Here is a 15,216-nt window from a genome sequence, read left to right as displayed (position 1 = left end):
GAAAATTGTCCCACTGCATAAGCGCCGTTCCAGGCTCCTACTTCCTGCCGTCATTCCTCTGCCTACTCTCAGGGAAGCAAAGTGCTTCCGTTTTTCAATTTATTTGTTTAAAAAAAAAACGATCCTGAAAGCCAGTAGTTAGTAATTGCTCAGTCAGAGAAAGATTTTTACCAAAATAGAAAAGGGAGCAGTTATTTAAAGACACCCTGCCGGTTCCTTCCTTGCTTCCTTCTCAGATTGAATCAGGTGAAGAAGGTCCCTCACCTCAAGCCCAAGGACAGCACCCTGACCAATTCCCCCATTCCAGTGAGTCCAAAGAAATAATTAGGGAAAGGGCTGGGAGTGTAGTGAAGAGAGCTCAGAGTCTGCATTATTTATATATTTTTTGCTTTAAATTGTGGGAGATGTGCTGTCAACAGAAAAATTGGTTCCCTCCTTTCCATAGCATAGCACTGTGACTACAAAGCCAGGAATACGTCCTTTCACGCTGCCCCTTACATCTACATGGAGCCATGGGACTGAGTTCTAGAAAATGAGATGGGAGGGGAAACTTTATGAGACTCACCATCCTCCCACTGGAGCTCGTCCATGCTCTTCTAGTCTCTGATTGGCTGGAATGGACATGGAATGGACATGACCCCCAGGGTGACCTTGGAAACCACATGTTGAAGGGGGTTTTGCTTTTGATATCCTGAATCCTTGAATGACTCCAGGGAGGAGGGCGCCCCATTGGCCTGGTTGCCACCCAGCTCTATTTCATGAGAGAGAACAAAACTTTGATTGTGTCAAGCCATCAAAATTCTTGGGTTTATTTGTACAGAAGGTGGTTTTATCATCGTTAATACAAAATGTACTCCCTTGCACTGGGGATCCTAAAACATGTAGCACGGTGGGGAAGGTAAGAAAATTGGTACTGGAGGCAGAAAAGATGAAGATAATAGCAAATTACTTAAAATAACTGTTGTCCTAGATTTCTTCATGAGCAAAGTATGTACCAAGCCGGTGGCTCTAGAAGAGGTTGGAAAACACAAAGTCAGTGTTAGGGGTTTTTTTGGGGTTTTTTTGTTTGTTTGCTTGTTTTGTTTTTTGGCCACACGGTGTGGCTTGCAGGATCTTAGTTCCCTGACCAGGAATCGAACCCATGGCCCCTGCAGTGGAACGGTAGAGTCCTAGCCACTGGACCTCCAGGGAATTCCCTGTTCTTATTGGCTTTGCTTAGGGAGTCTGTACAAGGAAGAGTCAAGCTCAGGAAACTATTGGCTGGTTCAAGAACAGAAATGAAAGGGATAGGATGAGTCCAGAAATCTGGAGCCTTCCGCTTTGAGCCCTAAGAGTAAGTGATCACATAGAGAAAAAAAAAAAAGGCTCTGAGCAGCAAAAGCCCGTTAGGACTTCTCAATACCTGGTCTCACCACTGTAGCAAAAATCGTTTAAGGTTGCTCTCTTCACGCTCAGGCCAATTTCTTTCCCAGCGGGCTTCAAGATGGTTTCCATTAAGTTGGAGGAGAGAAGTCTAGGGGTTAGGGTGCAAAGAGGTAAATCAGGCTTGGGAATTGTGTCTGGTAAAGAACCCTAGGTGTGCATACTGTCACGTGCAAATGACTGCAAAGAAAGATTTCAGAAGCTTACTAAATATTTGAGGGAATTGTATGGCCAAAGAATTCTGGGTTTTTTTTAAGAGTTTTTTTTTTAACATCTTTATTGGAGTATAATTGCTTTACAATGTTGTGTTAGTTTCTGCTGTATAACAAAGTGCATCAGCTATATGTATACATAATCCCCATATCCCCTCCTTCTTGCGTCTCCCTCCCACCCTCCCTATCCCACCCCTCTAGGTGGTCACAAAGCACTGAGCTGATCTCCCTGTGCTATGCAGCTGCTTCCCACTAGCTATCTGTTTTACATTTGGTAGTGTATATATGTCCATGCCACTCTCTCACTTCTTCTAGAGTCTGTCATACAGAGTGAAGTAAGTCAGAAAGAGAAAAACAAAAACCGTATGCTAACACATATATATGGAATCGAAAAAAAAAAAAGGTTCTGCTGAACCTAGGGGCAGGACAGGAATAAAGATGCAGATGTAGAGAATGGACTTGAGGACACGGGGAGGGGGCCAAAGAGTTCTTGAACTCAGACTACAAAAACTTTGGTTGCCCAAGCCTTGAATCAGTCCTTGGGTGCCCAGAGACGCACTGGGGGAAAGCAAGCTACAGTCTCTGCAGGAGGGCACTGTCCACACTGCTCACCTCACATGCGGCCTTGGAGATAACGGACCAGGAAGAACCCCGGCAGAGGGCACATCCAAGAGCCACGGAGGGCAATGGACAAGGGAGCTCTGCCCAGAGAGCAAAATCAGAGACTTAACCAAGGAATTGTTGCAGACCCTCTCAGCGCGCAGCCACGTTCCCTTGGCTTTCACCTCGACTTGGAGAAATCTGCTGACTGCCCACACCTGCAACCCTCTACCTGAGACTTTTTTTTTTTTTCCTGGCTGTAGGACAGGGGACACGACGGAAGTGCAAGGGAATTAATGCCCCGCAAAACAGCCCTCAACCACTGTCGGAGGATAAATTCCCGCCTAGGATGGGATAACTGAGGCACTCTCTGCACTGCGTCCCAGGGGTTCGTCCATGGGATGGAGTCTTGGTTGCCCCTAGTGGACGTGGCCTGACAGCATTGCCTTTATTCGTTTCTATCTCTTTTCTGTCTCAGTGTCCCTACCCTGCCACCTCTCTGATAACCCCTTGCTGGGTCTGCTTCTGGGGAAACGCAAATCGAGACAGAATTTCTTGCACTGTCTGGGCAGGGGGTTTTCACGATGACGTGAGTGGGTGCCTTTCCCACGTTTCCACCATCTTACCTATTCTCTTCTGTGGGCGAACTGCAGACTAAAAAAAATATATATATTAAAACTGCTATCATCCACAGGAGTAAACCTATTTTTTTCATTGGAAAGTTTATTATTAAAGTAATTCAATTTTATTATAGAAAAATTGGAAAACAGATGAACAAAAAGAAAAATTTTTATCCATGATCCTTCTACCAGAAATATCTATGGTTAATGGGTTATTTTATATACATTCAGACTCTTTCCATGCATTTATGTATGTTTTATGTATTTGTGTATTTATTTTCACTGACCCCAAACCCTACTTTATGTTACTTGAAGTCAAAAGATTTCCTTTAATTTTTAGGTTTTTATGCTAGGGAAATGATATTTTCAGGAAAAGATTAATTTTTTTGCAGTTTTATTGAGGTATAATTGACAAATAAAATTGTAAGATATTTAACGTGTACAATGTGATGATTTGACATCCATATACATTGTGAAAGGATTCCGCCCATGCCTTCATTTATTAAAAATTTTGTCGGGGCTTCCCTGGTGGCGCAGTGTTTGAGAGTCCTCCTGCCGATGCAGGGGACATGGGTTCGTGCCCCGGTCCGGGAAGATCCCGCATGCCGCGGAGCGGCTGGGCCTGTGAGCCATGGCCGCTGAGCCTGCGCGTCTGGAGCCTGTGCTCCGCAACGGGAGAGACCACAACGGTGAGAGGCCCGTGTACCGCAAAAAAAAATTTGTCATTGGGCATTGCTATGTGCCAGGCACAGTTCTAGGCATTTGGAATACATCAGTAAATAAAATGAAGATTTCTCTTCCTCAGGAAAAATGCATTCTAGTTGGCGGAGATTATCAATAAAAAAATATATAGAACTATACTCCAATTTAAAAAATAAATATATATACAGACAATAAGTGAATTGTTTAGTATCTTAACAGGTCAAAATGCTATGGAAAAAGTAGAGCAGGGTAAGGGGGATCGGGACAGCTGGAGAGGGGGTCGCAATTGTAAACGTGGTAGGTTGAGGGTACACTTCAATGAGGATGAGGCATTTGAGCAAAAACCTGAAGGAGGCGCAGACATCTGTGGTATGAGCATTCTGGGCACCAGTAGAGGTCCCCAGGGGGAATGGGCCTGGTGTGCTGAAGACAGAGCAAAGGAGCCAGCCCGGCAGGAGCAGAGTGAGCAATGGGGAGACGGCCAGAGGATGAAGTCAGAGAGTAGCCTGGGGGCGGAGGGGCCTCAGCACACCTTGTAGACTTTTACTCTGTGTGAGATGCGGAGCCCCTGCATGGTTTTGAGCGGGAGTGACATGATCTGACACATGTTGTAAAAGGGCAACTCTGGCTCCTGTGGTGACAAGAGCTGTAGGGGAGACAAGTTAGGAGCTACACAGTAATCCAGGAGGTGGATGGTGGTGGATGGGACCAGAGTGGATGCAGTGAGGGCCCTGAGAAGTAGTTGGATCTGGGAACTATATGCTGACACTAGGGCTAACGGGATTTCCTGAAGAATTGGAGCTGGATGCAAAAAAAAAAAAAAAAAAGAAAAAATAGAGGATGATGATTAAAGATGATTTGCAGGGTTTTGGCCTGAACATTATGAAGGTTTTATGTGCCAACAAGTGAATTAAGGAAGGCTGTGGATGGAGCAGATTAAAAGGGATGAAAATCATGAGTTCTGTTAGTTTGAGGTGTCTATTAGAAATCTGAGCCAATAGTTGGATTTAGGAGTCAGGAGTTCAGGGGAGAGGTCTAGACTAGGGTAAATGGTGCTTAAAACCACGACTGGATAAGATCAAAGGAATGAGTATAGACAGAGAAGAGAACTAACATCAAAACCACAATGAGCTATCACCTCACACCTGTCAGAATGGCTATCATCAAAAAGACCACAAATAACAAATGTTGGTAAGGTTGTGAAGAAAAGGGAACCCTCGTGCACTGTTGAGGGGAATGTAAATTGGTGTAGCCACTGTGGAAAACAGTACGGAGGTTCCTCAAAAAACTAAAAATAGAGTTGCCATATGATTCAGTGATTCCATTCCTGGGTACATATGCAAAGAGAATGAAAACACTAATTTGAAAAGATACAGGCACCCCAATGTTCACAGCAGCATTATTTACAACAGCCGAGATATGGAGCAACATAAGTGACCACCAACAGATGAACGGATGAAGAAGATGTGGTATATGTATATACAATGGAATACTACACAGCCATAAAAGAAGGAAATTTGCCATTTGCAGCAGCATGGATGGACTTGGAAGATACTATGCTTAGTGAAATAAGTCAGACAGAGAAAGACAAATACTGTATGATATCACTTATAGGTGGAATCTAAAAATTACAACAAACTAGTGAATATGACAAAAAAGAAGCAGATACAGAGAACAAACTAGTGGTTACCAGTGGGGCGAGGGAAGGGAGAGGGTAAGATAGGGGTAGGGGATTGAGAGGTGCAAACTACTGTGTGTAAAGGAAATGAGCTACAGCAAATGGAATATAGCCAGTATTTTATAATAACTATAAATGGAGTATAACTTTTCAAAATGGTGAATCACTATGTTGTACACTTGAAACTTACGTAATGCTGTAAATTAACTATATCTCAATTGAAACAAAAAGTTGGGAAGAAGAGGAGGATGCAGCAAAAACTGAGAAGGAGGAAACACTGAGGCAGGAGGAGATTCAAGAGAGGATGGGGTTCTGAAAGCCAGGCGAAGGGCTCTGCAAGGAAGAAGGTGTGGCCCTCTGTGTTAAATGCTGCTGATGGAGCCCATGAGACGAGGACGGAAATGACCACAGGGCTTAGGAATATGGCGGCCACTGTGACCTTGACATGTACAAAACCTGACTGGAGTAGGTTTAAGAGGGGAGGAATTAGAGGGGCTTTACTGCAGAGCATAACAAGGAAATGAGGTTGTAGCTGCTGAGAGAAGTCATCAATAGAAGTTTTTTTGTTTTGTGCCCTTTTTGGGGAAGGGAAAAATAACAGCATATTTACATGATGATCATGATGACCCAACAGTAACAAGAAAAAAAAATTGTGTAGTAGGGAGCTGGAAGAAAACACCCATATAAATGTTTTCAAAAATGAGATTTACTATACATGCTTTTCCATAACTTACAGAGTATATAATAGGCTCCCAGTAAAATAATGTCTCTACATTTTCATTTTTAATGGCTGTAGACTATTCTAGTTTTTCAGTGTATGATAATTTGTTTAACCAACCCCTTATCACTGGACTTTTGGATGATTTCCTTTATTTATTTTGCTGTTACAGGCAATCATGCAGTGGACATCCTTATAAACCAGGTAATTTTCTGATTGTTGCCTTAGGATAAGCTCCTACAAGTGGAAGTACTGGGTCAAAGAATGAAAAGATTTTAAATGATTTTAATGCATATCAAATAGCCCAAATCCCTGTTTTAGAAGTGATCAAAGCCATTCAGGTCTGCCCTTATCACAATTATATTTTTCTGTTATACCTATCACAGTTGTGTACTGTTACATTTATCTGTGTGATGATCTGATATATGTCTGTCTCTTCCACTAGACTGCCGACCAGCGAGTGCAGAGACAGCGCCTGATTTTGCTCACTGCTGTATCCTCAGCTTTTGGCCCAGAGCCCGTCCCATGGTAGGCATTTGGTTAATAATTATTGGTGATGGAATGAATAAATGTAAAGCTTAGTTCAATGCATAGGGGAGAAGATCACACTGATCATGTCATTTGGAGGTAGAATGAGGGATGGCAATCAATTGCTCCAGCGCCTCTCAGGGTACCTGGTACACAGCTACAAAAGTGTTTGTAATTGACTAATTAAATAATGCACGAATGAAGGGTACTGCTTTTACAAAAGTCCACCTTCTTGTGTGGCTTAGTGAATGGAATAGTTGTGGATCCTCCCAAGGTCACTTCTTTGGAGAAAACCCTCAGTCTGTGTCTGTATTTTGGTGCCTATCCCAGGAGCCTGGCTACCCCTTAGCCAAACCCTCCTGTTCCCAGCGCTGAGCTCTTCCTTCCAGCGGCCAGCAGGTGGCAACAGTGGGTCATTGAAGTGACGGTGGGGCGGCTCTCCTGCCTGGAGCACCGCCCGCGGTCCCCAGGGCCTGTCGGGGTGCCGTCCACCCGGAAACCTGAAGGCAGGAGGCTCAGATGTGTTCCTGGGGACCCCGGAGCGGTGGTCTCCCCTCGGGAGAGTTGGGAAAGAGGGGTCAGCTCTCAGCGCCCCCGACAGAGTCTATTTTATAGTTCACAGTTCCCAGGAATCCTTACTGGACAGCTCAAGAGCTAAATGAAACTCATTTGAAAACCTGGACTTCTTCTGGCTCTGAGATTTTATCCAGTTCACACCAACCGACCCGCCTCTGTCATTGTCTCAGTCTGCCTGAAATGGTCAGTTTCTTTTAATTCAGTTTTTTGTCGGCCAAGCTCAGTGCCCGGCAGCTCAGGCTGACAGTTTTGTAGGAATTACTGGATCTATAATCATTGGGTTACAGAAATGCTTCTTATGACGTACAAAACAGGTTGCTGCCCGCTCGCCGTGGGTCCACCCTATCTTGGTGCTGTTTTATTCCAGAGGCTGGGATGGATTTGCCCCCATCCACCTTTACTCTCTCTGCTTTGTCCCCTTGAAACTAATGATAGGGAGGAAATCACCATTTGCCGAGATCCAGCCGTCTACCATTTCACTCTCACAGTCACCCAGAGGGGTGGGTGTATGTTAGTGTGTCCAAGCCCACTTAGGTCTAAGTAGCAGAGGTATTTCTAATTCCATATATGGTGCTCTGGCCACTACAGTCATGGTCCAAACTGTGCTCCCAGAGGCCCCTCAGAGGGGAGACGTGGCCTAGCGGTGGAGCTTCTTGGCGTCTCACCTTTGCTTCATCTAGAGCAACTGCACTTGGACTTAAAAGAAAAAAATTATATACATATGGGTGTGCATGTGTGTGTGTATATATTCTCCTTCTAAAAGGAAAGCTTACATAATATTTTATGTACTTATATAAAATATAAGCAGAAGTTCTGAGCCTCACAGGATATGTTGATTCCAGCGTGCATTCTGACACGTGACTCATGGCAGACATGTGCACTGTGGCTATAAGACAAAGCAAAGTTCACAGGAACGGCAGCAAGGCCTTGGCCCTTGCAGCGCCAGGGTCTAACCACTTGATTAATTCAGGAAATGCTTTGATGACAAAATCCTTCTGCAACTGGCTTCTCACATTCTCTGGGACAAACACAAATGAAGGAAAATGAATCTGATGCAAAATCAAATGTGTCCCACTCCCACTCTCTGCCTGTAACAAAGGGTGTGTTTTGAACTTTTCTTTGTCACCCAGAGTCTGGGTAATAGCAGTCTGAAGGAAAACTAAAGAAGCCTGTGAGGCCAAGTTGAATGACAGGTGAAAAACTGGGGCACAGAAAGAGGGGGGTGGAGAGAGAGAAGCCTCTGGCGGGGTCTCTGGAGCTGGGAAGGGAGAGAGAGTAGGAGAGAGTGCTAGTCAGAGAGGAGTCCAAATGGTATTGTTAAGGAACTTTGCTGGAGATTTAAAGTACACTTCTACCTTTGGCAGTTTCTCAAGAGACAGAAAAGATTTGAATTGTTTTAATTATATTTTCCTGCAGGGCTGGGTCCAAGACTGGACCGTGTAGGATTCTGGGTTTGTATCGGTTACATAAGCAAACTTCAGTCTTTGCTGTCGTCTGGAAGAGTCAAAACCATGCATATTTTTCAATTTCCTTTTGTCAGCTGCCTGAGTTTCTATTCTGAGAGGTGCAAACTGTTAAACATTGTTGTTCACTTGTGTTCCCTAAATAACTTTTAATTAGTTTTAATTTGGACCAGGAATGTTCCACTGTTGACATAGTGACAGGAATTATCAAAAGTAAAATTAATAAGGAGCTCCAGAAAAAAACTTGCACTAACGTTATAGTATTTTATCATATCTATCTCAGCAGAGACACAGATAATTTTAATTTTTTAATGTTGGTTTTTTAATGATTTTCTTCAAAGTAATGATTGCATTGGAAAGAGGTTACTTAAACCTTATTTTTCACTTCTCAAGCATCTTTCACTTCTCAAGCATCTTTCACAATGGAATTTTTGTGTTGTCTTTCAATGAAATTAACTGCATTAGTGGAAGAAATGCAGTCAAATCAGCAACTGTATGTAGCCTTTCAAACGTCATGTGGAGTTGGATAGTTATTGCCTTCATTACACAGTGGAAAACAATGAGCAATGACACTTTCACCTAAAAAACTGCCAAAAGGGCTTCCCTGGTGGTGCAGTGGTTGAGAGTCCGCCTGCCGATGCAGGGGACACGGGTTCGTGCCCCGGTCCGGGAAGATCCCACATGCCACAGAGCGGCTGGGCCCGTGAGCCATTGCCGCTGAGCCTGCGCGTCCGGAGCCTGTGCTCCGCAACGGGAGAGGCCACAACAGTGAGAGGCCCGTGTACTGTAAAAAAACAAAAAAAACAAAAAAAAAAAACTGCCAAAGAGAAAAGCTTGTCAGGGCTCTCAGAATATCCTAAAGCAGACAATACAAGAAATTTCAAAATGTTGTTGGGGTTTTTTAATCAACTCTCTCCTCTCCCCTCCCTTGTCCTTTAGGACAATGGTGTTAGTGGTCCCCTAACCATTAATGCATAATTTTAACAAAGACTTGCACACCCCTTTGGCTAAAAAGTAGCCAAATATCAAAGAGCTACTCATCTTGGGGTCAGCCCTTTTCCCAAAACGAGCAAGGCCTTCTGAACCCTTTTGGGTAAAAATCTGGCAAAGATCACAGAGAATTTAGTAAAGGTTTCTGATACATCAGTGGAATATCCTATGAGGATTCCGCCCATGAGACTAATCGAAGCATACTCTAGTTTAGTCCAAAAACCTATAAAGTCATAAATGCACGAGCGGGTCTCTTTAGTGAAAGGCTGTGACCTGCGGGGTAAATTCGCCAAGTGCAGCAATCACCTGTGATCCTGTCTACGATCTCATCTTCATCATGCTCTTAAGTACTATGTAATTTGGTCTTGGGACCACTTAGCTAATTACAGATTAGAAGGAGGGAGCTTGAATGTTACTGGACAACTGACAGAATTATTTAGTATTCTGCAGTTCAGTGAAAAGAGTATAGATGTGCTCGAATAGTTATGGAGTTTTACCTTTTCTTTTTGTTATAGAGTTCTGGCAACAAATTAAAACGTGTGTCAGCGCCATCATGATCTAGACAGACTTTTAAGGATGGGCTAGCCAAGACTGAATTGTATTCAAGCACTATTTCATTTGTCATACTGATGTAACCGAGCAAGGGCTCGTGTGCCCACAGGGCAGAAAGCCAAACTCTGACAGTGGGTGTTTGTGGCAAAGTAAGGGTTTATGTCAGGGCTCCAAGCAAGGGAGTGGGTGACAAGCCTCAGATCCACTCCCACTTGGTCTTCGAGCTAGAGGTTTTCTTAAAGGGGAAGAACAAAGAAGCTGGGGTTAATCATCGTCTTGTGACATTTCTTATTCATAGTTTCGGGAGTCAGGATGCCTGTGTTTTATGTCTCTGGTCTGGTGGTCCGTGACGGGGGCGGTGGGGACGGGGTGTGTCTGTTAGCTCATCTTGCCCTGGAGAAACAACCTGAGTGTGTACGTCAATGATGTTACTGACAACAGCAATTGTAGTCCTCTGACTCTGGTGGATTAGTGTGCAGTTAGCAGAGGATTGAGGTCAGAGGGCACAAGAAAGGGAATACATTTTTGGATAGAGAGGTTAATCATAAACTCAGCAGGGGAACTTGGTTTTAGGGAGACTCAGTTTCACTAATTTTAAGTATTTTAGCCTATTGTATGGCCATGATTGGTACTCTTTAAACTGCCGAGGTCTGTGCGTCCCTTCTGTGCGCCCTGACAATGCATCAGTGCACTAGCTTGGCTTTGTCACAGCTCTGGGCACAGTGGCAGTCCCTGGGGTGTCTGGAGCTCCTAGATAGACACAGTGTATCTGCCTGGAGCTTCAGTTTTACATGAAGCCTTGTGGAAAACAAAAGTAATCAATTTAACCATTTATTTAATGTGCTGCCAATTCTTTATTTAATTTGCTGTGAAGCACGCAGAATTATGCATTAACTATGTTATGATTAAAAACTAAATATTGGCTAATACTTGCAATGAGAGAATAACAACTTGTAAACCAAGAAGTGTGTCTGTTTAGCTGGCGGAGTTCCAGCCAGAAAAGAACTGGTGACATGGAGAAAAAAAAAATATGATGACAATTGTCCTAGGAGAGTGACGGGCCATAGTCCCACCTGGCCCAAAGGTGAGGCAGCCCAAAGCCTGCTGCTCTCATCTCCCATCAGAGTCCTCTGTCATTGGACAGGAACTCTAAGGACTACTGTTTCCAACCCGAGGAAACAGGACCCGTCCTGTTACGTGAAGTCCTGAAAAACCTGGACCAGCTAAGCGTGGGCAGAGCCATTAGAGAAGTTCCCTCCCACCTCATCCTGGCCTGCACTGGGCACAAGGACATCCTCCAAGAATTGTCCCCATTACTCTCCCAGACTGGCTATGGTACCTCCCAGCTCCTGTGCCTGAGGTGCCATGGATGGCATCTTGAATGGGGACCACCCTATAGCACACCCTCATTGTACCCCTGCCCTCACCTGTCTACCCCACTCTGGGCAGCACAGCCCCGCTCACATCCAGTCCTTGTCCCTGGTCCAGGCTTTGAGTTCCTGTCTTTGTGTGGTCCATTCCCAGGAATAAGGACTGAATCATTTAAAGCCTGATTTTTCTGTGAAAATAAATATGACCACAAAATTCATATGACCGTGAAGACCTCAAAGAAGATGGGTGCTGTTTGTGGCCCCTTTGAGCGGTCCCTGGGGGTGCATTCATCCTCCTCTGCTGTTAGAGTGCCACCAGTGTGCACATTTGAGAGGCACGACTCCAGGGGACATCACAGCAAGGTGAAGGATGCATCTGTGATGTCCTACCCTCCCACCCCAAACTGGGGACAGTGCTCTCCAGAGGGTACGTGTGCTGCTGGAATCAGGGAAAATTGCATACAGTTCCAGATATCCAGCCTCCTAACTGAACACCTGCAATGCCTTTGTCCCCTCCTGCCAATCTGTGCAAAATGTCAGGGAAATAAACCAGTTTTCCTTCTTCGTGGGCTCACAAGTTGTGCCAATTTTGTGCAGACTGGTCCTTTTCTCTCGTTTTCTGTAAATCTGTTTTCAGAAGTATTTGAAGTTGTTTTGGTGAAATTCAGCTCTACGTTGCTTGTTTTTCGTTTCAAGAAAGACAAAGGCAGCTTTGGCTGGTGCTGGGGAAGCTGAGCTCAGAGAGCTCAGGTCGGATCAGGGGCTGTTGTGGCTTCCTTGTGATGATTTCTGCACCAGAGCACGTGGCCTGGGCTCCATCCTCTTCCCTGCCCCTTAGAAGCTTGGGGAGCCCAGGCAGGAATGAGAAGCCTTTCTGAGCATGTGACTGTCTCTGGATGGAGAGGTCCTGGGCTGACCTTTTCCTGGACACATGACTGCTGTCCCTTACCTGGCCTTTCCTCCTTTCTCCTGCCCTGAGGGCTTTCAGGATGCATTTTGGGTGGGAAGAAGTGTACCATGGGGGTCGCTCATTGGAGATCTGATTGTGAGAGTCTTTGGTTCCAGCCAGGCTGGTTCCAGGCCCAATTCAGTTAATTCTGGGTTAAGATTGAGGGTCTGACCCTTCTCAGAGAGCCCTTCCTTCACAACCTCTTAAAACATAATTTCCCAGAGACTGGTCTTTGGTTTGTGTTTCCTAGAGAATAACTGGCAAATGTGGAGAATTATACTTACGTATTCATTTCTACTCTGGTGGCTAATTAGCACGTTGGTTAAGAAGGCTCTTGCGCATTTATTAGAATGGTCACCTTAGCAGTGTGTCTCCAGGGTCTGGCTCTGGGACAAACATCCCCACCCTCCCAGCTGCACAAGGTTTGTGTATCCCTTTTTGTCCTAAACCAGAGTTCTCTCTTGTACCATAAGCATGAAGACTTTGCAGATGGAAATTCATCCCTGAGACGGGGGCAGAGCATCTGCCTTCCCCCAGATGGCTTAGGAAGGGCAAAGAAAGATTCAGAGGAACGAAGGTAAGAAAGCGAGAACCACGGAACTGGGTCAGCTTAATTCTAGGGAAGAACTGGGAAGCAGGTTTGGGGAACGAGAGGTTACTGTCAGAGACTGAGGGAGATGCACCAGGGAGCTGCCTAGGAATGTGGAAAAGGGCCCTGGTATCAGGGTAGAAAGACCCATGACTTCAAGGAAGAGAGGCTGCAGAAAATCCTGGCTGGCTGTGAGCAGGGAGAGGGTGAAGGTGTGGGCTGTGGGGAAATGGAGAAAGAAATAAGGGAGAAATTCAGACAAGCCAGGTAGTGCTGACCTGTACAGGAACATGTGACTGGCCTGCGTTTATTGGGTCCTAAATTTTCTCACACATCAATAAAGTAACTCTCCCACCTGCATTAGAATGGGATGCATGTATACCCCTTCTCTCTCCCTGCCAGCCCCAAGAAGATGATATAAGGACACTTGTTTGGGGACATAAATTCTAATATGTTTGATTTTTTAAAAATTAGTTTCATCACCCCAAAGTTATGCTTGGTGCATTCATGGTCTGCCTTTATGGTCTCTGAATTTGCCTTTTCAAAGCCAGGCTCTTCTCCAAAAATCCGCTCCGGCAGGAGATCAAGGGTAGGGCCCGATGTTCTTCAGCTAATGATAAAATTCCACAGTGAAGCTTTCCCAGCATTACCCAGAAAGGATCCGGAACTAGCAATCTGGCTCTGCAAACCGCAGCCTATGTCCCTGTACAGGCTGTGCATCTCGTCTGAGCAGCATCCCTGTCCCCGGCCAGCAGGAGGATGGCTCGGTCAGGTGGGGGCAGATGGTGCCCGGAACAGCATGCCCCCAGGCTCATCTCTGGTGTCCCTTCTGAGTCTTTCCCGCACCCCATAGCCACGGCCCTGCCCCTTGCCCCTTGCCCCAGTGCCAGTGCTGTGGTTTGCTTATTTTGACGTATTCATCCCCGACATGTCAAGATGAAAGGCAGGAAATGGGCAGTTCCAGTTCCCATAGCAGGAGTGGTCAGACCACATTGCATCACATCTCCAGGCCGGTCATGGGATCCTGGAGGCAAACTCGGCGCGGGTTGACCTCAGGCACTGCACTCACTGGGCGCCGAACCCCCCGCACGGAACCCCTTCTCACCACGGACTGCCGGCAGCCTTGCTCACTCCCACTACTGCCTGTGGCTGAAGCCACCTTCTCGGAAGGTCACTCGCACTGGGGCTCCCCACTGCCCCGAGGGGCGTGCCCCAGAGCCAGCCCACTTCCTGCCAGCCACTCCCAGGCCCGGGTGGCCTGACTGTCTCTGAGCGATTAATGTGGAGCTTTCCCTGCGAACAGGAAGTGCCCCAGATCTCCAGGGCAGAAGTTTGCAAACCCCCAGGATCCTAAAAAAGTGGCAGAAGTTGACCCACCAAGACTCAAGCAAAGGAAAGAAAAAAAAAAAAAAAAAGCCAAGGCTTTGTTGTTTTCTCTGAGTGACTACTGGCTTTTCCAGCAGCCACCCAGTCAGCTAGAAGATTCTTCTGTAAACACGTCATCTTTTCCATGAGACATAAGTAAGCATCGCTTCCACCCACACTCAGGATGTTAAAACATTTGAAAAATGATTTGTTCTGGGCCAGAAAAAACCTTACAGGAAGAATTCCATTCCTCTTCCACCAGGTGTGTACCACGTGTCTGGGTTATGGGGACGGTGGGGACTGTAAGTGTACAGTTCCTGGCTTTGGTGCAGTTACACCAAGCCCTCGTCAACAGGCCACAGAGAGAGCATTTGTGCACTTCATTTCCTCGGGGATGATTTTTGAAAGGGGCTGTAACGCACCTGATCACATTCAGATGTGTTCCGTGGGAAGCGGGTGATTTGAAAATGCCATAAAGCCAGCTTGCAAGGTGCCCGGATAGAGCGCCACTTCTTGTTCAACAGAAGCCATTGAAGATGAATACTCAGGGATGATAATATCCTTTTGTGCCTTTGTCTGGGGCAGCTTATTAAGGTAGAGACCCCTCAGCGTTGACAGGACAACCCCTTCCTGTGTGTTCTAGGAGAACATAATTGGCTACAAAACCTTTTCTCAGTGTCACCACTGCCACATACAAACCCAATTAGCAGCAGTGAACTCCGATGACTCCTGGGAACATGGAAATCGCACGTTCTACAGCTAATCAGACCCGTGGAATGGTGGCGCATATCCCTGTCCTCAGGAAGGTGGGATCCGGGGACCACAGGGGGCTGGGTTCTCGCAGAGCCCCCCTTTTTGGGTGAATTACACGGTCTTCAGGGA

The 15,216-nt window shown here is 45.8% G+C and overlaps 1 long non-coding RNA gene across 2 annotated transcripts in view; it reads left to right on the top strand.

The window, feature by feature from the left end:
* LOC109547850 (uncharacterized) overlaps window positions 1–15,216 on the top strand; it is a 134,507-nt gene that overhangs the window by 43,128 nt on the left and 76,163 nt on the right. Inside the window, exons 3-4 of one of the 2 annotated variants that reach the window (XR_002173793.3) lie at window positions 6,125–6,156; window positions 6,398–6,480. This is a non-coding gene — a long non-coding RNA (uncharacterized lncRNA). The remainder of the gene's footprint in view (window positions 1–6,124; window positions 6,157–6,397; window positions 6,481–15,216) is intronic. The other variant, XR_002173794.3, reaches the window with a different exon arrangement.

Source organism: Tursiops truncatus, chromosome 7, assembly GCF_011762595.2.
Source record: "Tursiops truncatus isolate mTurTru1 chromosome 7, mTurTru1.mat.Y, whole genome shotgun sequence".
NCBI classification, from domain to species: domain Eukaryota; kingdom Metazoa; phylum Chordata; class Mammalia; order Artiodactyla; family Delphinidae; genus Tursiops; species Tursiops truncatus.
The sequence above is the reverse complement of the archived record's forward strand: the minus strand, read 5'-3'. Positions and strand labels throughout refer to the sequence as shown.